We start from the raw sequence: 25,248 nt of genomic DNA, 5'->3' as shown, positions 1-25,248 counted from the left end.
CAAGCCCAGTCAAAGCTAAGAAGTCAAAGTCAGTTCGGGTAGAAAAATGACAAAAAACCATCAGAACTTCAAAAGGGCGTATCTTTGGACTTGGGCCTACTTTATGTCAAAACAACCAGATCAGAACAAGCTTTCTAGTGGACCTAACATTGCCTCAATCAGAGCTGTAAAAGTGGACAAAAATGGCACATACTGCATTATTTTCCAGCAGCATTAGCCCTTTTAGACTTGACCTAATGAACTTTAGGCTCCCATTAGAAGTCTAAAGTCTCCCTTCCATGCCTATGCACGAAAATATAACATAATCCTCTTCTATATAAAGAGGATTAAGGCTAACCTCTCAAAAGGCTACTTTAGTTAAAATAGTTTAGGTCTAGTTAATTAGTTTGTAGTGTAGCCTCCATTAATTAAAACCTTTCAATAAAAGCTTTAGTTATCATATTCAATTTTGTTATTTTACTTTAATATCTTTAATTTATTGTTTAAATAGTTTCAATCCAATGACACAAGGCTAAACTCCCTAATAGAGGAGGTTAATGAAGCCACATGAGGATGATTGTTAATTAGAATGGTCATTGGTTGAAATAGCGTGTCAAGTTCATAGTTTTGGGATTTAGAGATAAATCTTAAAATGGTGAACTAGAGATTAGAAACCCCATCAAAAAAATTTGTGGGGGTGCTATCTCTATTGCTAGCAAAACTATGATTAGAGATAATCATAGATTTTGCTAAGGATCAAAACAATCGATTCGATGACTAAACTAATTAATAGCCAATCGAATCGCGTGGTTACGTTTCTCGTATCGTTAATTCACTGTTTTAGCATAATAAATTATTGTTTTCATAGCATAAAAGCACTCTCTCTCATCTAGTAAAATAGTTTAGTTTTCAAGGTTCATTGTTAAGTGCCTGAATAGCAAGAGTGGATCGAACACGATTACTCCCTAGTTTCAACAACATGTTTAGAGAGTAGTTTATTAATTAATAATAGTAGGATAAGTATTGTTTTTACATCATCCAAATCTTTGCAAATTTTAATTAGGGCCCCCTTTGAATTATCATTGATGAACAATTGTCTCCTGGGATAGAACGAATTTCAATCCTATGAATGTAGCACTCCAATTCAAAAGACTCAACGAATGCAATATTGTGTTTGTACTCGAACAACAAAAAACTTGTAGAGAGAGAGAATACACGAAAAACTAATGTAAATGAATTTTTCCTTAGCTTCTTTTAAACAAAACATGCGGTTGAGTACGTTTTATAGAAGAGAATGTACCTTTTTGAAAAGACACGACAGTTTGAAAAGACATGACCGTTCAAGCTAAAAGCAAAATTCAGTTACGGTAGTTACATAAACTAAACTACCTTCTAGAAGAAATGTTACTTATACACCATAAGCCTAAGCCTAAAGTATAAGTCACATTATTTCTACTCAAGTGGGTACACTAGATACAATTTCTCATTCATTATTAAATGGATTTTAGACTACTCAAATGTCTAAGAATTCCTAACACAAGGAACTTAATTTCTAAACCATTTTTCAAACAATTTCTTCATCAGTTGTAGAAGCATCGTCCTCTGCAGGTCCACCCTTTGCAGGTCCATCCCCTCCATTAGAGGCAAGTCCGTACCCCTCTCTAACAGCAATACCCTTCACCTTCTGCAATACATACTCCCTTCCTATACCTTCCGCATGGATATCATATAATTCTCAATTAACCTTAGATCACTTATTAATTCTCTCCATCCTAGTGCGATCAAACAATCAATTAAACAGTAAACGTCATTCTTATATCTCCGACACATTGTTGAGTAGCTTTTGTCTATAGAGCAGATTATTACTTCTTTCTCCATATCTTCAACCACAATTCTTCTTATACATCTCACTAACACCAAAAATCTTGGCCCCTTTCTTATCCACTTTTAAAGTTGTCAAATTTTAATTAGTTAACTTCTTTCTCGCAAAGAGAAGTTCACCGTCAACAAAAAACCCCCCACTCACAACAAGACGCTCCTTATATCAGTTATTATTATTATATGTATCAATCAAACACCAATTTGCTGTATATAGACAAAGTCTGCTATGCAAAAAAAAAAAAAAAAAATTAAATATCATAAAAACAGAAAATTGGGTATAGGCTGCGCATTTCTTAAGTTAAGAGGAAATAGTAAAAAAAAATAGTTTTTTCTTCATAAAAACTGAAATTTGACATCAGTCTCAAATTTCAGACTGAATTTTACAATTTTGACCTCTTTTATTAGTCTTAACTAAATAAACAACTACCAACAAAAAAAATGTTACGAACTAGGACGACGTTGGATTCATCAAATGCAAGCCATACCGTCCACGCTGCATCAAGTACTCCGATTTCCTGGTCCTAGGGGCATGATGGAGCTTTGAAGCAATCAAGTCGAGGCTTATCATTGTAACCAAATCCTCTCAGCGAATAAGACCACCGACTCACCCATCGGCACAAGGAATGAGCCCACCAGCTACACAATGGCCAAAGACTTGGTCGCGGAGGTCAGAGCCAAAGCACCAAAATTGAGTGCTGGGGGCTCTAGCAAGAGGGTCTATTCGTCTGTACAGACCCTAAAAGTCGCTCCAGCATTTGTCGATACACCAGTCACGACCCCAGAGGTTGCTCCAGAAGTCGTTGCTCCACTAGTCAGGACCTCAGAGGTCGCTCCAGCATTTGTCGCTCCACTAGTCAGGACCCCAAAGGTCGCTCCAGTAGTCGTTGCTCCACTTGTCATGACCCAAGAGGTTGCTCCGTCATGCATTATACAACATATACAGATTCCAGAGGTTACTCCAGCCCCTGTTGTCATGACCACAGAGGCCACTTCAGCCCCTGTTGTCGTCGCCACAAAGGTCGCTCCAACCCCAGCTGCCAAATCCACTATCCCTCAGAACGGCAAAGCGTTGCCAGAAATCAATCCCCTGGAAGATGCATCATCGTCAAAGGCAGCATCCCAACCTGTAGACAGAGAGTGAGTGAACTTAGGAACAGAAGATGACCCTAAGTTCGTCTATGTAGGGGCTAACTTAGACCCTACACTCAGGGCTCAGCTTGTAAACTTTTTAGCAATGAATAAAGATGTTTTCACTTGGTCGTATATCGATGTATTGGGTATAGATCCTAATGTTGCATGTCATAGACTAAATATAAATCCTAATGCTAGGCCAGTTCGTCAGTGACCTAGAAGGTTATCTCTGAGATTTCAAAAATTAATCAATGATGAGGTCGACAAACTCAAGCAAGTCGGTTTCATCAGAAAGGTCGATTACCCAGACTGGATCGCTAACATAGTAGCAGTTCCACAAAAGAATGGCACGGTTCGTCTCTGTATTGACTTCACCAATATTAACGAAGAAACACCTAAAGATAGATTCCCTTTGCCTAGAATTGACTGACTTGTGGACCAGACTTGTGGCCACGAGCTCCTGTCATTTATGGATGCATACAGTGGATACAATTAAATCCCACTCGCTAAAGAAGACCAAGAGAAAACATCATTCATCACTGAACAAGGAATTTGCTGCTACAACGTCCTCCCGTTCGGCCTCAAGAACGCTGGAGCAACTTATCAACGGCTGGTCACTGACATGTTCCAGGACATGTTAGGGGATACCATGGAAGTCTATATCGACGACATGGTCGTCAAGAGCAAGAAAGCAGGTGACCACCTCACTCATCTTGAGAAAGCGTTCTCCAGGTTACGCCAGACTAGATTGAAGCTGAATCCAGAAAAATGCCTTTATGGAGCGTCCTCAAGGAAGTTTCTAGGGTACCAAGTATCACAAAGAGGGATCGAAGCTAACCCAGACCAAATCAGAGCATTCTTGAACATGCCCGATCCACAAACAAAGAAGCAAGTACAGAAGCTATCAGCAATGGTTGCAGCATTAAACAGATTCATATCTAGGGCATCAGACAAATGCCGACTGATCTTGCAACTTCTTAAAAAGGTGAGCAGTTCTCGTGGAACGATCAGTGCCACCAAGTGTTCTCCACCCTCAAAGAGTACCTGACTACACCTCCCGTCCTGGCAAAACCAACAGATGGTGAAACGCTGGGGCTGTATCTCACAATATCAGACTTTGCCATCAGTTCAGTTCTCTTCAAAGAGGAAAACAACTCAGAGAAACCGGTCTATTTTACAAGTAAGACGCTCACTCCATCTGAAAAGAATTACTCTTAGATTGAAAGAGCAGTACTCACATTGTTATATTCTGCAAGAAAGTTCAGGCCTTACTTTCAAGCGCATCCAATCAAAGTACTCACCGACCTTCCGTTGAAGAAAATTCTTCATAAGGAGAACAAGACAACTCGCATGGCAGTATGGGCCAAAGAGCTCGGGGAGCACCACATCGAGTTCATCCCACGTACCTCATAGAAAGGACAAGTCGTTGCAGATTTTCTAGTAGATTTCCCTGTCGACGACGTAAATTGGGAACCAAAAATAGATATTCCATCCACAAAGAAGAATGACAAGACCATCTGGTCTCTCTTTGTAGATGGATCTAACAACCCTGGAGGAAGTGGAATCGGAGTTGTCCTAGTATCCCCAGATGGAGCAATGGTGGAGAAATCAGTTCACATCGACTTTGTGACCTCTAACAACGAAGTGGAGTACGAGGCATTAATCATGGGGCTTCGCATGGCGCTGTAACTCGGTGTACAAGAGCTCCAAGTCTTTAGTGACTCGCAATTGGTCGTTCGCCAGGTTGCTAAAGAGTACACTACCCACGAAGGTAACCTTTCTAAATACCTTCAAGTTGTTTATCAGTTACTTCCGGCTTCCAAGAAAGCCACCATACATCAGTTTTTGCACGACGAAAATCGTCATGTGGACAGTTTAGCTTACCTGGCTACCCAGATACCGAATTGCACCCCTAGGCAACTTCATTGAAGTAGTTGACCGACCTGCTTACCAAGCTGAGCACGTTTTAGAGGTCCGGGACCTGTGCCCACTCTCTAAGGATCAAATGAGTCAAACATGGATGCAGCCCATCATAGAATACATTCAGTACGGTACACTCCCTAAAGAACATGCCAGAGCCAGAAAAATGCCATATCAGGCTCGCCGTTATTGCTTGGTCAATAACAAGTTATTCCAAAAATCTACTGGGGGACCTCATTTGAGGTGCATAAGCCCAGAACAAGGCCAATTAATTTTTGCTGAAATTCATTAGGGAAAGTACGAAAACCATGCCGGCGGTCGCTCTTTGGCTCACAAAGCGATCTCCCAAGGATACTTTTGGCCTCGAATGCAGATTGACGCCAAAACATATGTCCTCAAGTGCATCAAATGTCAGACCTTTGGCCACAACATCATATACCCAGCTCGTGAGTTGATCAATATTGTGAGCCCTTGGCCATTTCACATGTGGGGCATGGATATTATGGGACCATTCATTCCACAGAAAAGTACCAGTTTTCGCTTCATCTTAGTTGCAACTAATTACTTCACTAAGTGGGTCGAAGCAATTCCTTTAGCTCATGTCAAGGAATCACATGTCAGAAAATTCATCGATCTGGACTTATATAATTACCAGATTCGGCTTGCCACACACATTGGTGATGGACAATGGTTCCCAATTCAAGGGAAAAACAGTCAAGGAGTTTCTGGCCAAGTGGAAGATCGTTCATGCATTCTACACACCTCAGTACGCTCAAAGCAATGGCCAAGCAGAGGCTAGCAACAAAGCAATCTTAGAAAATCTGAAGAAAAAGATTGAAAAGAACAAAAGCCAATGGCCAAATCAATTAAAGAACATTTTGTGGGCTCATCGCACCACAACTCGCTCCAGCACAGGTGAATCTCCATTCTCCTTGTGCTATGGCACAGAAGCCGTTATCCCCACCGAACTGACAGTCACTACGGCTCAATCAGAACTCGTCGAGTCTGGACACAATGACTCCGTCCTAGTATGAGAGGTCGATTTGCTAGAAGAACGGCGCGACCTAGCCGCCATCAGAGTGACATCTTACCAACAAACTCTGAAGAAGTCCGACAACAAGTGAGTACATGCTCGATCTTTTCAACATGGCGATCTAGTTCTGAAAAAGACTCAAGATGACTCCAAACTAGCACCGACATGGGAAGGACCATACATAGTGGAACGAGTTGTAGGTAATGGAGCATACTGGATCAAAACCCAAGAGGGGAAATCATTGCCACGCCTTTGGATCACTTATTTGTTAAAGAATTTTTATCAATAAAAATACATTGTTGTATATTCCATATTTTCATTTACTGTAAATTCAAGTTTAGTTTACTTATATATTACAACCTACTCTACCTAATCTCGTCAATAAAGTACCGACCTCGCAATGAGAGCACTACCAGTATACATACACTTCCAGCACTGTCTTGAGTTTCGACGTTCTCAGTGAGCAGTGTGCTTTCATAAGCTAACCCGCTTTCCGCGAGCAGTACGCTCTCTTGAGCTTACAGGCTCCAGAGCCTCTCCAATTCTCACTAGTTAAGGACCTATACTTATAGGATCAACTCAGTGAGAATGCTCTCAGTGAGCAGTGTGCTTTCATAAGCTAACCCGCTTTCCGCGAGCAGTCGCTCTCTTGAGCTTACAGGCTCCAAAGCCTCTCCAATTCTCACTAGTTGAGGACCTATACTTCTAGGATCAACTCAGTGAGAACGCTCTCAGTGAGCAGTACGTTTTAATAAGCCAACCCGCTCTCCACAAGCAGCACACTCTCTTGAGCTTACAGGCTTCAGAGCCTTTCCAATTCTCACTAAGTTGAGGACCTATTCTTCTAGGATCAAATCAGTGAGAACGCTCTCAGTGACCGGTATGCTTACACACGCATTACGCTCTCCACGAGCCTCTCGCTCTCTTGAGCTCACATGTTTTACAGCCACTCAAATTCTCCTCAATTGGATACCTTTAACTTTAGGATCAACTCAACGAGAACGCTCTCAGCGAGCCTTACGCCATAGTAAGCTAGCACGCTCACCTAAGCTACCAGGGTCCACAACCTATACGGTTCTTACGGGTGGGCAACTTACATATCAAAACATTATCTACAAGCAAACCACATCCTTAAGCTAGCTCTCAGGCTTCTTAGCCAATATATACCATAAGCATTATACACGGAAAACTAGCTACAAGCAATCGAGAATAAGCAAAAACATGCATTCCATACACATTCATCAATGGAACTGCCCGACCAACGCCAGGAAACCAGTTCACGAATCCACCGATCTACTGGGTCAACCCAGGAAATCCAGATCGGTATTTCTTACAATATTTGCACAGTATCGAACTGCCACTTTCGTGGAAACCAGTTCACTGCGTCTTTGTACCAAAAAGGCGAATTGCTCAGGCAAGCCTAAGAGCTCAGCTCTATTGTTTAACTCTTATACAGAGAGGAGAACAGACTAAGTACTCACAGATTTTCATCACTTACAAAAACAAGATTGGAAATCACCATCAAGGAGCAGCAACAACATGTTTATCTTTCGGGGCAGCACTGGTCGAGGGAGTGTGTCTTGCATCTCTCAGCATCATGCGCATCCCCGTACCCTGAGCCCCACAATCACACGCCTCTTTCAACTAGAAATACTTCTCATCCAGTTTGGCATATTGGATACAGGCCACGTCGTACGCATTTTACGCTTTGCGCGCAACCCCCTGACATTGCTTGGCATACTCCGTAACTTCAGCCAGCTTTCCCTGCAGATCCTTCATTGCATTCACTAGCATAGACTTCTCATCAGCAGCATCCCGATACTTTTTGGTCATTACTTCCAGTTTCTACTTGTGAACTCCCCATGCAGCTCGCATACATCCCAGCTCGACTTGCGCGTTGACATCAGTACCAGCACGTTGCACAGCGTTCTTAAGCTTGTCGTACCCCACAAGAAACTACAAGTGCAGTACCAAAATTAGAGTCGCCCAGTAATCAAAAGGAAAACATAACAGATGAAAAGCTCACCAAACAACAAGCCATGTCCATGGTCGCCAACAACGTCCCCATATCTTCGTCTTCAACCTCCACCTTATCACCATCCAGTATGATCCCTTTTAGAAGGCTGGTCACTATGGGTGCTAAGTGGAAGTTGCAGTCAGAACATTTCACAGCACATTTTTTCCCCGTCTTCCCCACATAGAAGAATTCGCTCCCTACGTCCCCGAGACGCTGGGACGAATTCTCACCAACGACATTGTGGCCTTGACCCTGGCCACTACGTTCCTCAGCAGCCAGATCAGCCTCATCCCTCCGTCGGGGAGACCTGAACACAATGCCACCAGTCAAGTGACCTACACTTCTGGGTCGCTTGCACTACACCATAACTGTTGATTTGTAACGGATATGCATCCGTTACAAAAAATATTAGTAACAGTTATCTTGTGTTGACACAAATGCGTGACAAATATTAGTAACGGAAATCGTAGCGCTTTTAATATCCGTTACATAATTTAATCCGCGATTTTCAAAGTGTTACTAAAATTAATATCAATAACGGATATGTATCCGTTACAATATATTAGTAACGCATGCTGATTTCGTTTGCAACTAATTAATTGTTGGCAATTATCCATTTGTAACGGATATGCATCCGTTACTAAATCCAGAAGCATCTGGAAAAAAAAATATATTTAGGTTCCAATTGTTGTTTGGTTACCTCTGCTTCTAGCATACATCCCACATATATTACACAACCTCCTGTCCATCCCATTAAAGGCCTAAGAACACACTTGGGTACACAATAACATAAAATAGCAACAAAGAATAGCAATTAAACCAAACATATTCCATAATTCATTCATAAAATCATAAGTCACAAGTTTTAACTCTTAATTACATTTTATTCAACAATGAGAAAACAACCAAGAATATAATAACAACTTGTAAAATAAGTTTGTAAACAAAACATATGGATAGAATAAGTCCTAGTAGCACGCAAACAAAACATTTGACCTCCGATATCATATCGGCGTTTCTCTAGAAATTGTGAAAGTCATTGACACCTGCAACCAGTCCAATGACACCAAATAGAAATGATCAATACATAATAATGAGTAGAATTTGTCCACGTTTGATTCATAAAAACAAGAACTGTATGCACCTTGCAAAGAAAAAGTTAAAGAACTAGTTATAACACCTTATGTTGCCTAATTCGACCAACATAGATACTATTTTCAGCAGAGATGAAGATGGAACTGCAAATGCTACCCCTGTCAAATCAATGACAACAAAAACCCATATTAAAGACCGTTCTAAACCTGCCGACATCTAATAAAGTTTATAAAAACAATTAAGTTAATGTATTTATTGCAAAAAAATCATGTATCCAATGGTAATACTAAATTCGGTCTATCAACTATATTTAGTATATAATCAAGTGCATTTGAGTATTTGACAAATAATATTTGCATGCATTTAGAATTATGTGAGTTTAGAGCACAATAACAAAATATTAAGATATAGAATGCAAAAGACACTGAAGTTAAGAAGGTATAAGGTAAGTTGCATTGCTTGGCACTAGTTGTCAAAATACTTGTGAATAATCTTGAAGCAAACAGAAAAAAAAGACGAGTGAAATAGAAGCTTGTCATTCAAACCATGCCCAACACCTATGACAGAAAACTGACGAGGTACTCTTAGAGAAAAAATCAGTATATGCACAGGTGAGACAAAGATAATAAGAGACAACTTATAAGGTCAACCCCAAAATTAAAATAAAACTAAAAATGTATATGTACTACTAACACAACCTATGAGGTGTATAAGAGCCATTTCTTAAATAAGGGTCAGTCATCACACTAGGCATAATTACTATGGCATGCTAGTGTAGCCAAAGGTTACATGCATATATGTTGGAGAGAGTGTCATGAATCACTTCATATTGATGATATTTTGACGAAGAAAAAAAATATAGTCACTAAGTCTAAAAATTGAAACGCACATTAAATCAAGTGTATCGTCACTAACTAAGGCTAAAATTGAAATATAAAACTATACAAATTGATGTCCCAGAAATACCTTTATAAAGGGAAAAATCCTTGGATGAAGTCGATAAACTCAATTCGAATGTCATCTGTTTCTTTGGTGATATATGTCTCTATGTTGGCCAACTCCACAATCTGTTTCGAGAAAAAGCAAGTTAGTATAGTCATTAGTGTAAGAAAAGTAGCTAGGGAACCTAATATATATTTGTGCATAAGGTTACAAAAGAATTAGGTGTTAATTTGTACATTAACTCTACAAGCTTTACATAATCTGTAAGCCTTGGTAGCAACCATTGCTTGTACTTAATTTGGATATACTATTTAACATCTGAGTGATAGTGTGTATGTCTGTAACATCTCTAATTGATCTTTGATGTTACTCTATTAAGAGGAAACCTCTGTTTATACCTGAATGAAGTAACACTTTATATGAGGGGCTCATAAACCACACTCAAAACGGATGGATGGATGGATGGATAGAATCAAGTTTAACTATAAGCTCTATTAAAGGGACAAACTCCCTCTACTTACAGTTGATGCTATTGTTTGGGTAGGTGCGTGTCTCTTCTCTAAATGTGTGTGTGAGGGGATTGAGAGATGAAAAGAGAAATATTACTACCTTGAGGATGTACGAAAGAGTTATGCTTTTTTTTGGATCAAACCTTCATCGTCCTGCAATTCAATGATTCTTTAGTGATGTCTACACTTGATAATGAAGTGGAATCATTACATTACAGCAATGACTGACCTGTAATGCAGGCTTTATTGCATGCAGCTCTGCTTTAACAACTTCTTGAGTCACATTCAGAAGTTTAACCATTGTACACTCAAAATACACTCACCAATTGTATGTTATACCCTGAACAGTTTATCTCAAGCTTACTTTTTAGGTATTAGCTTTTTATGCTCCTATTGTTGATAAGTTAAGAGAAGAACATAAGGAAAACTAGTAATTAACATAGTCTAAATATATAACATAATTCACAAGAAATGAAAGGAAAATGAGCAGAAAAATTCAGTGTAAATAACCCGTCGTCTAGGAATCAGAACTCCTTACACAGATGTTCAAATGCAATGAAACTAGTCTATTTGAAAATAGATTGGAAAAACTAACTTTTTTGTGCAAGCCATCCCGACCGGATTCTGACTCTAACTATGATTAACTTGAGCCCAAATATTATAGATTGACGAATACCGAAGAGACAACTTTTTTTCTAGCCACTTAAACCTATGGTCTCAATAGGCAATGATTATAAGAACCAAGTGAATCATATATGAGCAGTAAAACTAAATAGATATGCTTGCCTTCAAACTTTAGAAACCAGCAAAACACAAGCTTTTGAAAACCTTTTACCAACTCCTTTGAGGATCCTTTCCTTCTCAACCTCAAGGCCACGAGCTGATTTAGTAGTATGGGTCTTACATTTTGTTGAAGAAAAAGATGTAGCAATGCCACCGCCTTCGCGGATGTGAAGAGGCCGGACACTTGTCAGGCAAATCTTGGGAGACTCAATCTTAACCATTTTTCTCGTCATATATTGCAGACATTAAAGCTCCTGAAACAAACACATACAGACACCTCTGTCATTTAAAAGAACTTTGTATTCTAAAAGAATAGAAACGAGCCTACCAATTATTGAATCTAAAAAACTTGAGGAAGAAAACTACCAGTAGGGAGGACATTGTCTACAAATCTGAAGATTGCCTTTTCAAGACTCGGCTTGATTCTTTTGTGGATGACAAAGACAAATTGACCCTTGTCTAGTCGGTTGGAATTAGATACCTATAAAATTATTGTTCAAACATACAAGACATGATCTCAACTACTTTTCTAGCATGACTGTACTTCCTTGTAGCGAGAATGACATCTGTAAAACAAAAAAGAAACTAGGATTTACTTTAAAAATTACCTTTAGGAATAAAATACTTAGAATAGCAAAGAACTACCAAGAGACACAACTCGTAATATAGAATCATAGTCCCAAGAGATACTGAGGTTGGCAGAATCCAAAATGTCTCATCCCCTCTTTTCCGAGGCTAGGAGAGAATAAGAGTAGTGGGTTCATTGATAATATTCACTATTATATTCAAGAGCAATGTCATAAGCATAGATCACTAGCAACAATTGGATCCAATTATACATAATGCAGTCCCTAATTTATTCAATTGAACTAAGTGAGTACTACCATTAATCACAATCTTATCAAACCATAAAGGGATGCAACACAAAGCACCAAAACACCTTCAACTTCGCCAACAAATTAAGTAAGCCCAACATCACCCCATCACATCAAGCAACCCACAAACCAAAAACATAAAGAAATACCCAATTTTATCCTAAGGATTAGCAATACAAGAAATTATAGCAATTCCATAACCATAGATTTCAATTCTTATACGTAAGAGGTGTTTACCACGAACTAGAAATCAATCTCACAAAGAATAAGCAATTAAAGAGCTAGAATCCAATATTCATATGCAAATAAAATTGAAATTCAACTAACCGCAGTAGCAAACAAAACCAATTAAAATTAGAATACGGAGAATTAGAAGCTCCCATTTGGATATGTGGTTCATTCAGCTTTCCTCTCCCCTTCTTTTTTTGCCTGTCCCCCTTTTTCAAGCCTCCTTCTCCCCCTTCAATAAGAGTGGCAACCCATCATCTGCTTCCACCAGCTTGAGGTTCAATAAAGAGAGATACCCTCTTAAGTAAGTATGTAACCAATGGGTTACTCTTTTAAGTCCAACACCTAATTCCAACTACAAGCATGAGGTGTAAGATATTCCAAACTTATTAATTTTGCCCATGGTCCATGCACATGTTCTCTGGTGGCTACCCAATTCATGTTGCCTATATATATAATAATGATTCTAGTGAACCATAACTAATCCATATAATAACCCAATTATACTAATGTATATACAACTAGTTGCATACTTATTGTCAATAAAATCGACACTTTTTTAAATCTTCAGTATATATATATTTACTCGCATAAAGCTTAACCTTTTTAGCTTTGACATAAATAAATTAACCAAAAACTCTACTCGTGTATGCAACGTGTACAATTGAATAACTGAAACACTACTAAACTTAATTTTCCAAAAATACCTTTAAGTGAATTCTAGATTATAACATTTATTGAGGATGATTGTGATATCATTATAGTATGCTACAAATTCCACAATATTGTTCTATCACAAACAGGAAAGAAAAGAAAAAATGAAACAACAATAAGAGATACCTAGTAAGTTTATGGGTGTCAAAATCAGACAACACTCACAAATCTGGATGCAAGTAAGCCGTTAACACTAACTGAAGCTTGAAGTTATGGTTAATGCATAAGCAATTACTAGTTGCTAACAAGGATTTGATTTTTTAATGTGAATCCAATGCTCTAGTCCAAGACATTGCATTACATTAAACTACAAGAATATTTTTTTCACTTCTATTATCTATTCCAATACTATTTAAAAGAAGTAAAAAGAAAAACCTCGTTGACTATAAAACCTGACAAGAAACTGAACTTGAGAACACCATATATGAAGCTATAAACATACAATCTTTTACATAATAATCCAAAGTCTAACCACCATAAGCTAAAACCTTAATGTCACAAACTTGTTACACTAAAAACACTACATTAATTAGTTGTTACCTTGAGCAGATCGAACACTCAGTAAGAAGCGACAACAGCTACGACATCAAGCACCTTCAAAAACTTAAAATATTGAACCCCAAATCATGAATTTGATAGATAATGATTAAAAGTAAGCAATTTGGTTCAAAACCAAAGCATTAGTAACAACCAATAAGAGAAATTGGTACCTTCTGAACAGAGAACTGGAAAATTTCTCAAGTTTGTGTGATATCTGAATTGGAACCTTGACAAACAGAGATTAAAAAAATCAATCTTTAACGAAATTTCATAAAAATGTCATTTTTTTCTCATTTTAAAAACAATCTTGTACTGGATTCTATAAAATCAACATAATAAACAACAATCAACAAAACTTAAACATGTTCAGCAGAAAAGGAAAACCCAGACCATGACCGACAATTACTTACCTCTGTTAAAGAGAATCCCCTGTTCAGTAGATCGAACAATTTCGCCTAAAAATGAAAAAACCCTAACTATACAAAACCAAAATTAGAATCAAAACCCTAAATAATTATTTGTAGAAAGAGGAAGATGAGATGAAGAACAAGAAAGAAGAAATGGAGAGGACGAACTCTACGGCACGGCAGCAGTGCAGCACTACTCGTCCAAGCTCACAGTTTTCTCGTTTTACCCTTTCAGGCTTTTTCCTTCGTTTTCTCTTTTTTAGATGAGCGGCGAGAAGTGAAAAACTCCCGCTTGAGTTTATCTTTCTTTTTCTCCCATGTGATTTTATTATTTTTATGATTTTTCTTAGTTTCTAACATATTACTAACCGTCACTAAATATCTACAGAAATGTTACTGAATAATTCAACTATTTAAGCAACGGTTAATAGTATGCCTAACGGATAATAGATGTGATTAACTTTCTAACGGATGAAGAAGTGTTACTAATGATAAATCCTAATTGTGGCCAATTCACCCAAATGGTGTAGTGATTACTCCCTTACAAGAAACATAAATTGTGGAAGGAGTCTTCCCTCTTGATAAGAGTTACCTTATTTTGTATCTTTTTTGTTTTTGGCAATATTTCTTTTCTATTTTATCAAAAACTTGTATAGTATTTCATTGTTTGGTACCATTTATTTTGATAAAGATATAAATAAAAAATAATTATATCAAAAATAATTTTGAAAAGATAACTAATTTTACTTGTATATGAACAAAAGTGGTTATATAATAAAGGCAGTAAGCTTATTATGGTTTAATATGTTCTCCCACTTTCAATAAGCTTCCTAAGATCCTAATTCCATGAACAGATCAATAAAGTTTTAATACCTTTCTTAGATGAAAACAAAATGGATATTTAGTAAAAGGAATGATCTCATCTCCTTTTTCAATATTCTCACTTTCTATAAATTTCAAATAATCATATTTATAATGAGTCTATATCAAGCCTCACATTCTATATATGCTCACCCCATATCAATCTCTCTTCTTCTTGTGATACTCTCGCTCATCAGGATTCTATCAAATTTCTAAAGCTCTTACACAAAAACAGTTGTTTGCACATGGGAACTGAATCTCAACAACTTCATGTATTCTTCTTCCCCTTCATGGCTCAAGGTCATCTCATTCCCCTCGTAGACGTCGCTAGACTATTCGCTTCCCGTGGTACTAAATCTACCATAATCACCACTCCTCTAAATGCTCTGCATTTTGCTGAGACTATAGATCGAGACAAACACTCTGGGTTAGATATTGAAATTCAAATAATTCCATTCCCTGCTGCAGAAGTCGGGTTACCAGAAGGATGTGAAAGCGCAGACTCTGTTCCATCACAAGATATGGCCACAAACTTCTTCCAGGCTGTTAGCCATGGTACGCTCCTCCAACAGCCATTTGAGCAGCTTCTAGAAAACCATAGGCCTGACTGCGTCATAGCTGATATGTTCTTGCCCTGGACAACAAATGCAGCTAACAAGTACGGAATTCCAAGGCTTGTGTTTCATTTTACGAGCTTATTTTCTTTGTGTGTGATAGAAAACATTGAAATGTATGCACCTCACAAGAACGTTACATCAGATGCAGAGGTCTTTGAACTACCTGGTCTTCCAGATAAAATAAAGATGACAAATTCGCAGTTGCCTAACTATGATGACTCGTATAACACATTTTCAAAATTGAAAGAGAAAATGCACGAAGCAGATGTGAAGAGCTTTGGGGTTTTAGTAAATAGCTTTTATGAGTTGGAGCCAGCTTATGCTGAATACTACAAGGGGATGGGAAGAAGAGCATGGCACATAGGCCCAGTTTCGCGTTGTAATATAAATGCTATCGATAAGGCTGAAAGAGGGAAGAAATCACTTATTGATGTACACAACTGTTTAAGCTGGCTCAATTCCAAAGAACCGGATTCCGTCCTTTATGTTTCGTTTGGAAGTCATACTCGCTTCAGTGCAACCCAACTGCAGCACATTGCAATGGGACTTGAAGCTTCTCAAGTGCCATTCATTTGGGTTGTAAGAATGGCCAAAAACAAGGATACAAATAACTTCTTGCCTGAAGGGTTTGAAGAGAGAATGGAAGGGAAGGGGCTGATTATCAAAGATTGGGCACCACAAGTGCTCATACTCAACCATCCATCCGTCGGTGGGTTTCTAACTCACTGTGGTTGGAACTCAACAGTTGAAGGCATTAGCGCAGGTGTTCCATTAATCACATGGCCAGTGTTTGCTGAGCAATTTTACAATGAGAAACTTGTTACTCAAGTCTTGAAAACTGGTATCACAGCTGGTAACGAAGTCTGGAATTGTTGGATCGAACTAGAAGGTTTGTTAGTGACAAAGGAAAAAATTAAGGAAGTAGTGACTCAACTCATGGACAATGGACAACAAGCTCAAGACATGAGAAAGCGTGCTAGAGAGCTGGGAGAAATGTCAAAGAGAGCTGTTGAAATTGGTGGATCATCCTACAATGACTTGACTACAATAATTGAAGAACTAAGAGTGCACTCACAAAAATCATTATAGAGAAATGAACAAGAATGTTTTGCATTGTTTTCATTTAGTTGTTATATTTTACCGTTCTTGGGCAGCATCCAATTTCACTTCTAAAATATTATGCCTGCTAGTGACAAATTGAGAAAGCATAAAATTATTATTGATGTGTCAAATGTGTGGTGCTTCAAGTGAAAACATTATGCATACTGTGCTCTTGGTCCTCCCAAGTTTGGTTTTCTTCTATTTTATCTATTAGATTTACCAGCAAACTTTTACAAGATCACTGCTGGCTTGATATTATTTTAGATATGGATAATGCTGCTGGTAATGAAGAGTCAAGAACATCGTTATAGCATGCTTCATTATTGAATCTATTTGGATGCCCAGGAATGCACTATTCTTTGAACATATTGGTTTGTCTGTTGAGAAGTGCTTTGCAGGTGCTATGGAAAGAGGGGGGGAATGGATTCATCTACCTCATAACAATGCTCAAGCTGAAATATGTACTACTGCAGGACATGAGAACTATGTTGCTGAAGTTGAATGGATTTCTCCACCACCAAGGTGGATAAAAATGAATTTTGATGCTTCTTTCTACGAGGATAAGAGCTTGTGTGGCATAACTATTGTGGCTAGAGATGCAGAAGGTGCCTAATTGAAAGATTATACAAGAAAAGCAAGACAAAGTAATTTCAGCTTGAGAGGCAAAATTGTTGGGTACGGTGCAGAACTAGCTGTGATGATGGCACTAGCGAATAGTTGGACAAATGCGATAGTTGAGGGAGATGCTGCTAAAGTAATAAGAGCTATACACACTGAAGACTTTACTACAGATTGGAGATGGTCTTCAATATTGGCAAATGTGTTGGTTAAAATTTCATTGTTTTCTAGTTGTCTGGGAATGTTTCTAGAAGTTGTAATAAAATCTGCCCATATGCCTGGAATGAGTTATGGATTCCATGTACTGATCTGATAAATTAGAGAGAGAGAGATTGATTTGAAAGAATATTTACTTTATTAATTTCTAAGAAGATTACAAGATGTTAATATAGAGATTACAAGAATCTAAAATAGGAACTAAACTAAAATAGTCGGTGTGGATTTCTAAATAATACGCGAGGTGCGTGGTGCGCTCGGGTTAAGCCTTGGACGAGCGCACGTCGCGCTGTATCTACTGTTCTCTCGTCAAGGCACAGGCACAGGTCGCGCTCTATCATACTTTGGCAGAGTGCAAGTCGCGCTCTCCACTATGACGTGAAGAACAACTTCTAATACTCCCCCTCAAGTTGGATAGTGAATATCAAGAACCCCCAACTTGCGAATTAATCTCAGAAAGGTGTCTTTGCCGAGAGGTTTAGTGAAGGCGTCAGCCACCTGATCTGAGGATGGAACAAACGTAGGAGATAGTAACTTGGCCTGTATCTTGTCGCGTAAGAAATGACAGTCTAATTCGATGTGCTTCGTTCGTTCATGAAAAACTGGATTTTGAGAGAGATGAAGGGCGGCTTGATTGTCATAGAACATGTTCATCGGAGAAGGATGATAGATGCCTAAGTCAGAGAGAAGATACTTCAACCATTGAAGTTCACACACCAGAGTAGCCATGGAACGATATTCGGCTTCAGCAGAAGAACGGGATACAGTGCTCTGTTTCTTTGTTTTCTAGGATATAGGGCTAGAACCAAGAAAAGTGCAATAACCACTAGTAGAACGACGAGTGACAGGGCAGCCAGCCCAATTAGAGTCACAGAAACCAGAGATGTGTAAAGAACTATTAGCAGATAAGAGAATCCCTTTGTTGATCAAACCTTTAAGATAGTGAAGTATACGATAAGCAGCATCTAGATATGGAGTCCGTGGGGACTGCATGAAACGGCTGAGATAATTAACAGAATAAGTGATATCTGGATGTGTAACTGTGAAATATAAGAGACGCCCAATCAAGCGACGATAGACATGATAAGATCCCAAAACTGTAGCCCAATTATGCGAGTAATAAATAAGAGTTAATGTTGATTACGTGATTTTATGTATTTCAGGCATTGAAGTCAATTATGTGCATAAATGTGCCACTTTGGCGAGATAAAGGAGCAAGGGTTGGTTGCTAAGAAGTTCTGTGATTAAAGGCCAAGATTCAAGGAGAAAAAACCTTTGTAAAGCCCGGTCAAAAGCTGAAAAGTCAAAGTCAACGCGGGCAGAAACATCACACAAAAGTTAGCAGAACTTCCGAAGACCGTATTTTTGGACTCATGCCTCAGAATTGGGCCTACCTTATGTCAAAACGACCAACTCGGAAAGGGCTTTCCAATGGTCTAAACCTTGACCCAATCAGAGGAGCAGAAGTGGACAAAAAACCTACTGAAGTCAGATCAAGATGAAAGGGCCCTGTGGACTAAAGAGATTGGGTTTTGGGCTCGATTTTCCAGCCCAAAACATGGCTTCTCAGCCCATGCACGAAAATGTGGATCTGGTCTCCTCCATTTCAAGACACAAGACTTAACTCTTAAGAAATAATTAGTTTAGGTAGCAAGTAGCCATTAGAGCATTTTTTCTAGATCTAGTTTTGAGTTTTATTCCATTAATTAGTTTTCAATTATTGTTTTAGATCTAGTTTTACCTTTCAATTAATTAGTGTTAGAACAAGTAGATTATTATTTAGAATCAAATATTAATTCATAATAAAGTATTCATTTTCATCTCAATTTAGTTTATTAATTAAATTCTTATTATTTTTAGAATTATCAAATTCATATTTAGTTGTTAATCATTTTTTAGTTGTTAATTTAGATTTGAATTATTGATTAGTTCAATTTAGTAAAGTTAGAATCTTTATATGATGTCGTGTTTGAATTCCATGAGAAATGATAGTTTGATGAATCAAGGTTAAACCTCCATTAGAGGGGTTTGATGAAAACTTGATTGTGTAGTGTAGAACTAGTTGTAAAAGTCTATTCCACTCTAGAAGGTAGTTGATTCCCCATGAGAATGGGTTGGACTTCCTCACATACTAGTCATTATTTGGTAGAGATTACCATGATTGATTAGGGATTAGAACGACCAATTCTTATCGTAAGAACGTAAGAATTGGATTACAACAATCTATACTAGTTTATTAAGTTGGATTCAAGGTGGAATTAAATTTCCCTAATTCTTTATCTAGATTCAAACCTTAGCATTTCGTAATTGAGTTATTCATATCTTGTTAGTTAAATTTGCATCGTAGTATAAAATTCCCACCATTACTCTCACTAACTTTGGCTAGGACTGATAATATTAGAAAACATTGAATGCTAAAGAACTAGGAGTGGAATGAATATTTTACTCCACTCTATTTCGATAGATTCGAGAGTAGAATAATCTTTGATAAATAAACACACGAGTTTAGTTTTAGTTTTACTTACATTTAGTTTCATCGCTTATTTGTGAGTAGAACTATTCATTTTACGTTTATCAAATGGCGCCGCTGCCATCTTAGTTCCCTTTAGTATTATTTTCTTTAGTATTGTTTGTCTTCCAAAGTCCCATAACCCACCCACCCTTGTTTGATTCTAACTGTGGTTGTCCGTTCAAGACTGAAATGTTCGGTCGCGAGAATTACACGAGCACTGACCAGCTTTTAGCAGTGGGCTAAATTGGAGCACCACCCGCGCCCAAACGCCTTGAACAGTTTTTACCTGAGTGTGACCCACGCCTTGCCAAGGCAAAACTCAGCGCCCCCATGGGCACTGGAACTTGAGTTTTTACCTGAGCGCGACCCGCGCCCTACCAAGGCAAAGTTCGAGCACCCCCCGCACTGAAGCACCTGGAGCTCCAGTTTGACCTGAGTGCGACTCGCGCCCTATCTAGGCCTATTCGAACCAGCGACTGCTGAAGCTGCCGATTTCCCGGGGTTTGTTTCAAACTTCCATTTTTCAAGGTTTTCAGTGTTCTAACTTATTATATACACTGAGCACGCGATACAAGACGTTATTCATAAGCGAAGCAAGGAGGCATTTAGGTACTTCTTTCTTCAACACCTTGCATCTCCTGTTAGAGGTTCATACTAGTATATCAGGATTGTTTGGAGTGTTGTCGTGTTTAGTTAAGATTGGTCTTAGTCTTGCATGAGATTAAGGTCAGGCAGAAGAAAAACGCCTAACGTAATCAACCGACAACGTCAACAAACACGCCTTTTTAGTATACCACTCACTACACCTCTAGCTAATATACCACACACCACACTTGAAATAATGGCTGAAGAAAGAGAGTCTCCTCTCTCTGACTTTTACAAAGCCTTAAACGATAGCCCAAAATCTTGCATCGTTCTATCAGACCCAGTGGGGGATTTCCGAATCCCCCCAAATATATTTAATTTGTTACCCGTTTTTCATGGGTTAGACCATGAAAAACCTTATTAGCACATGCGTAGGATTGACCAAGTCCTTACTACATTCCACCATCCTACGGTTGGTGTTGAACAAATTAAACTGAGGGTGTTTCCTTTCACCTTAGCCGATAAGGCGGCGTCTTGGTTAACTGCCCAATTGCCTAATTCTGTGGACTCGTGGGCTAAACTTGTTCAGCTATTTATGGAATACTTTTACCCACCACTGAAGACCGATGAAATGCTTTCCAAGATTCATTTGTTTTGACAGAATCCTCATGAATCATTTTCAAAGGCTTGGAATCATTTCACCGATCTTCTTATAGAGTGTCCACACCATAACCTCGCGAAAGACACGTTAGTTCGTGCCTTTTTCAAAGGACTTCTACACCACCATAAAGAAGTCCTTGACATAATGAATGGGGGTAGTTTCCTAAGTAAGGGAGCCTCAGAGGCTTATAAATTTTTAGAAGATCAAACTAAGTATAATAATAATGGGGGTAGTGACGATATCTCCCGTTCCGCTAGTTCTTATACAACAGTTAAAGCCACCGGTATGTTTAATTTGAGATGAAACCCGATCCTGAACTTAAAAATTTAATCGAATCTCTCACTAAAAAGGTAGAGGCTATTTCTGTTCAACAAAAGCCTATTCCCGTCATGAATGTCAACTCCAATCCATGTAATTTCTGTTTAAGTCCAGAGCATCCCGACTCCTATTGTCCTCTCGCTTACGAACAACAGACATTACAACAAGATAATGTTTGCTCAATTAATAGTTATCCTATTCCTAACGCCCCTTGGAGACAACACCCCAACTTCAGTTGGAGAAATAATCAACAAGTAACACCTCCAGGGTTTAATAATCAAAATGTTAGGCAAGCAAACAATTATAACCAAGCTCCATTTCGACAAGGCCAAGGACAAGGTCAAGGAAATTATAATAATTATAACAATAATAATTATAATTCTAATAGAGGTATCATTCCAGTTAATAATAATAACTATCACAACCCACCCATTAATAATCAACGTAATATAGTTCATGTCGCACAACCAGTAGCAAATACTACTCCACAACCGGATAGTTTCGATACCTTTATGCAATCTCAACAACAGATTTTATAAGCCATCCAACTTTCCTTATAGCAGTTAGCACAAGAGAAAGTACAACCCAAAGGTGTGTTTCCAGGACAAGCAATAACTAATCCTAAAACAACAAACACAACCTTTGAGGTGAACGGTAATTCTAGTAGGTGAGCTAAATGCCATCACGACTCTCCGTTCTGGGAGAGTGGTTGATAACAATGTAACTATGCCTATAGTTACCCCACCAGTTGTCCCTACCCCGGAGATTGATTTAGATACCGAAATAGAAACTGAAGAGCCTACCCCTGTAGAGGTACAAGTTAAACCACAACCTAAGAAACATAAAGCAAAGGTTAGACATCCAGTTGATCCATACGCTAAATATAGAGAGAAACCCCTGTTTCCCCAAAAATTAGCTATGTTAAACAGGGATATAAACTTTGATGAGATTAGGGAAGTTTTTAAAAATCTAACGATAAACCTACCCTTTCTCGAAGCAATTAAAAAATTACCTCACCACGCTAAGTTTCTTAAAGAATTATGCACTACTAGGCGTAAGACTAATATTCCTAAAGACGCCTTTCTAACTGAATAGTTTCCAACTTTATCAGAACATAATGGAATCGTTAAGTACAAGGACCCTGGTCGTCCTACTGTACAATGCACCTTAGGAGATTCCCACATGACCACTGCTTTACTAGACCTAGGGGCGAGTGTTAACTTACTCCCGTATTATCTATACAAACAAATAGGTCTACAAGAGATGCAACCTACTCAAATGAGGTTGCAATTAGCAGATCGGTCTATTAAGTATCTTAAGGGTGTGGTCAAAAATGTGCTTGTTAAGATTCAGGATTTCTACTATCCTACTGATTTTGTGATCCTCGATACAGAAGTCGTTAACGACTCTGTTCCGATCATCTTAGGGCGTCCCTTCTTGGTGACTGCCAATGTGCTTATAAATTGCCGCGATGGTTCGAATGTCCTTATCTTTTGGCAATCTTTATGTTGAGGTAAATATTTTCAAAATGATGAAATAGTTATCAGATTCGTCTATAGATGGGGAGGTTAGCATGATCGAGAGCTTAGCTCAAGATTACTTTAATAACACGTTTCCAGAAAACCATATGCATAAATTCCTTTCTTTTGGAAGTTCAGATTTTGTCGATGACTCCTATTTAGAGGAAGTCAACACCATCTTTGAGTCTACACCTATCGTAGACCCTTCTGTTGCTCCATCTCCTGAGTTTGAAGACCTGCTGCCTAAGCAAGTATTCGTTACTCAAGATGAGGACCCTCCAGAAGCATTTATCGACATTCCAACCACCCCGATACTAAAACCTCTTCCTTCCGAGTTAAAATATATTCAACTTGATCCGGATGGTAGTCTGATAATTATATCTTCTCTGTTATCTAAGGAGGAAGAGACACGTTTGATAAGGGTGATTAGGGAACATCGTTCTGCGATTGGTTGGTCCCTATCCGACATTAAGGGAATTGACCCTAATGTGTGCACTCATCGTATCCATTTAGAGGATAACGCAAAGATTTCTCGCGAACCTCAGCGTCGTTTGAACTCTGCCATGAAAGAAGTGGTCAGGGAAGAAGTCTTACGGTTACTCGATGCGGGTATCATATACCCAATCTCTAATAGCGAATGGGTAAGTCCCATTCATGTAGTTCCTAAGAAATCAGGGATTACCATGGTACGTAATGCCAAGGGTGAATATGTTGCCACGCATGGTCCTATGAAATGGAGGATCTGTATTGATTACAGACATTTAAATGCCATGACACGAAAGGATCATTTTCCTTTACCCTTTATAGATCAGATGCTTAAACGTTTAGTTGGTCAAGCTTTTTATTATTTTTTGGATGGCTACTCTGGCTATTTTCAAATTATTATTGATATTGATGACCAAGAAAAGACTACCTTCACATGTCCTTTTGGAATATACGCCTATAAACGAATGCCTTTTGGCCTTTGTAATACTCCTGGTACCTTCCAGCGGTGTATGCTTCATATATTTAGTGACATGGTAGAGAGTTTCATGAAAGTATTCATGGATGACTTTTCTATCTATGGATACTCTTTCACTGACTACCTGTCTACCCTGTCTAAAGTTTTGACACGATGTGAAGAGAAAAGTCTGGTTTTAAATTGGGAAAAATGTCATTTCATGGTGAAAAAAGGCATAGTACTAGGTCACATTATATCTAGTGATGGCATCGAAGTAGATAAGGCCAAACTAGATAAGATAGCGACTCTACCTATATCACGGACTGTCCGTGATATTAGAGCCTTTCTAGGCCATGCAGGTTTTTATAGGCACTTTATCAAAGATTTTTCAAAAATAGTTAGGCCGTTGACTAATCTGCTTTTAAAGGATGCCATTTTTTATTTTAATTTTAACTGTAAACAAGCTTTTGAAACTTTAAAAGCTACCTTAACTTCTGCACCCATTATACAGCCTCCCGATTCGAACTCATGTGTGATGCTAGTGATTATGCAGTTGGTGCTGTCTTGGGACAGAAACTAGATAATAAGTCCATTGTTATTTATTATGCTAGTAAAACTCTAAACGATGCTCAAAGTAATTATGCAACTACTGAAAAAAAAATTCTTAGCTGTCGTTTATGCTTTAAATAAGTTTCGTCCTTATTTGGTTGGTTCTAAGACTCTAGTTTATATGGACCATGCAGCCCTTAGGTACCTTCTCACAAAGAAGGATGCTAAGCAGAGATTAATCTGATGGATTCTTCTCCTGCAAGAGTTCACATTAGAAATAAAGGACAAAAGAGAGGTCGAAAACATAGTTGCCGACCACTAATCTAGACTTACAAACGACAATGATAGTGATTCTGAGTCCATACCGGACTCTTTTCCTGATGAGCATCTGTATGCTATTTTTTCTGCATCATGGCATGCTGACATTGTGAATTATTTAGCGTCTGATGTTATTCCTTATGATTGGTCAAGAAATGAACGTAAGAAGTTCTTGGCCAGAGTTAAGCTATACTACTGGGATGAGCCCTACCTTTTCAAGTATTATGCGGATCAGATTATTCGTCGTTGTATTTCTCAATGGGAATATAATTAGGTTCTCTCATTCTGCCATGACAAATAGTGTGGTGGCCATTTTAGTGGTATGAAAACAGCTGCTAAAATTCTTCAATGTGGGTTTTATTGGCCTACTCTCTTTAA

General features: G+C 38.4%; 2 long non-coding RNA genes and 1 pseudogene across 5 annotated transcripts; 1 reads left to right on the top strand and 2 right to left on the bottom strand.

Annotated features, from left to right (window-relative positions):
• Positions 1-8,863: 8,863 nt before the first annotated feature.
• Positions 8,864-11,536, bottom strand: LOC147515669 (uncharacterized). The gene is made up of 5 exons (XR_015213490.1): positions 10,737-11,536; positions 10,608-10,660; positions 10,023-10,123; positions 9,142-9,214; positions 8,864-9,007 (listed from the first exon to the last, which is right to left on the bottom strand). It is a non-coding gene; the product is annotated as an uncharacterized LOC147515669 (long non-coding RNA).
• Positions 11,537-11,901: 365 nt separating this feature from the next.
• Positions 11,902-14,352, bottom strand: LOC147515668 (uncharacterized). 4 transcript variants are annotated; one of them, XR_015213489.1, is made up of 5 exons: positions 14,223-14,329; positions 14,058-14,123; positions 13,818-13,873; positions 13,648-13,701; positions 11,902-12,066 (listed from the first exon to the last, which is right to left on the bottom strand). It is a non-coding gene; the product is annotated as an uncharacterized LOC147515668 (long non-coding RNA). The 4 variants fall into 4 exon arrangements; XR_015213487.1 differs by having other exon boundaries at positions 13,648-13,710; positions 14,058-14,352; XR_015213486.1 differs by having other exon boundaries at positions 14,058-14,352.
• An 808-nt stretch (positions 14,353-15,160) lies between these two features.
• On the top strand, positions 15,161-17,564 carry LOC147515667 (scopoletin glucosyltransferase-like; annotated as a pseudogene).
• Positions 17,565-25,248: the final 7,684 nt, after the last annotated feature.

The sequence above is a fragment of the Coptis chinensis genome, chromosome 2 (genome assembly GCF_015680905.1).
Source record: "Coptis chinensis isolate HL-2020 chromosome 2, ASM1568090v1, whole genome shotgun sequence".
Lineage (NCBI taxonomy): Eukaryota > Viridiplantae > Streptophyta > Magnoliopsida > Ranunculales > Ranunculaceae > Coptis > Coptis chinensis.
Note: the sequence above shows the minus strand (reverse complement) of the source record. Positions and strands in the feature narration are given on the sequence as shown.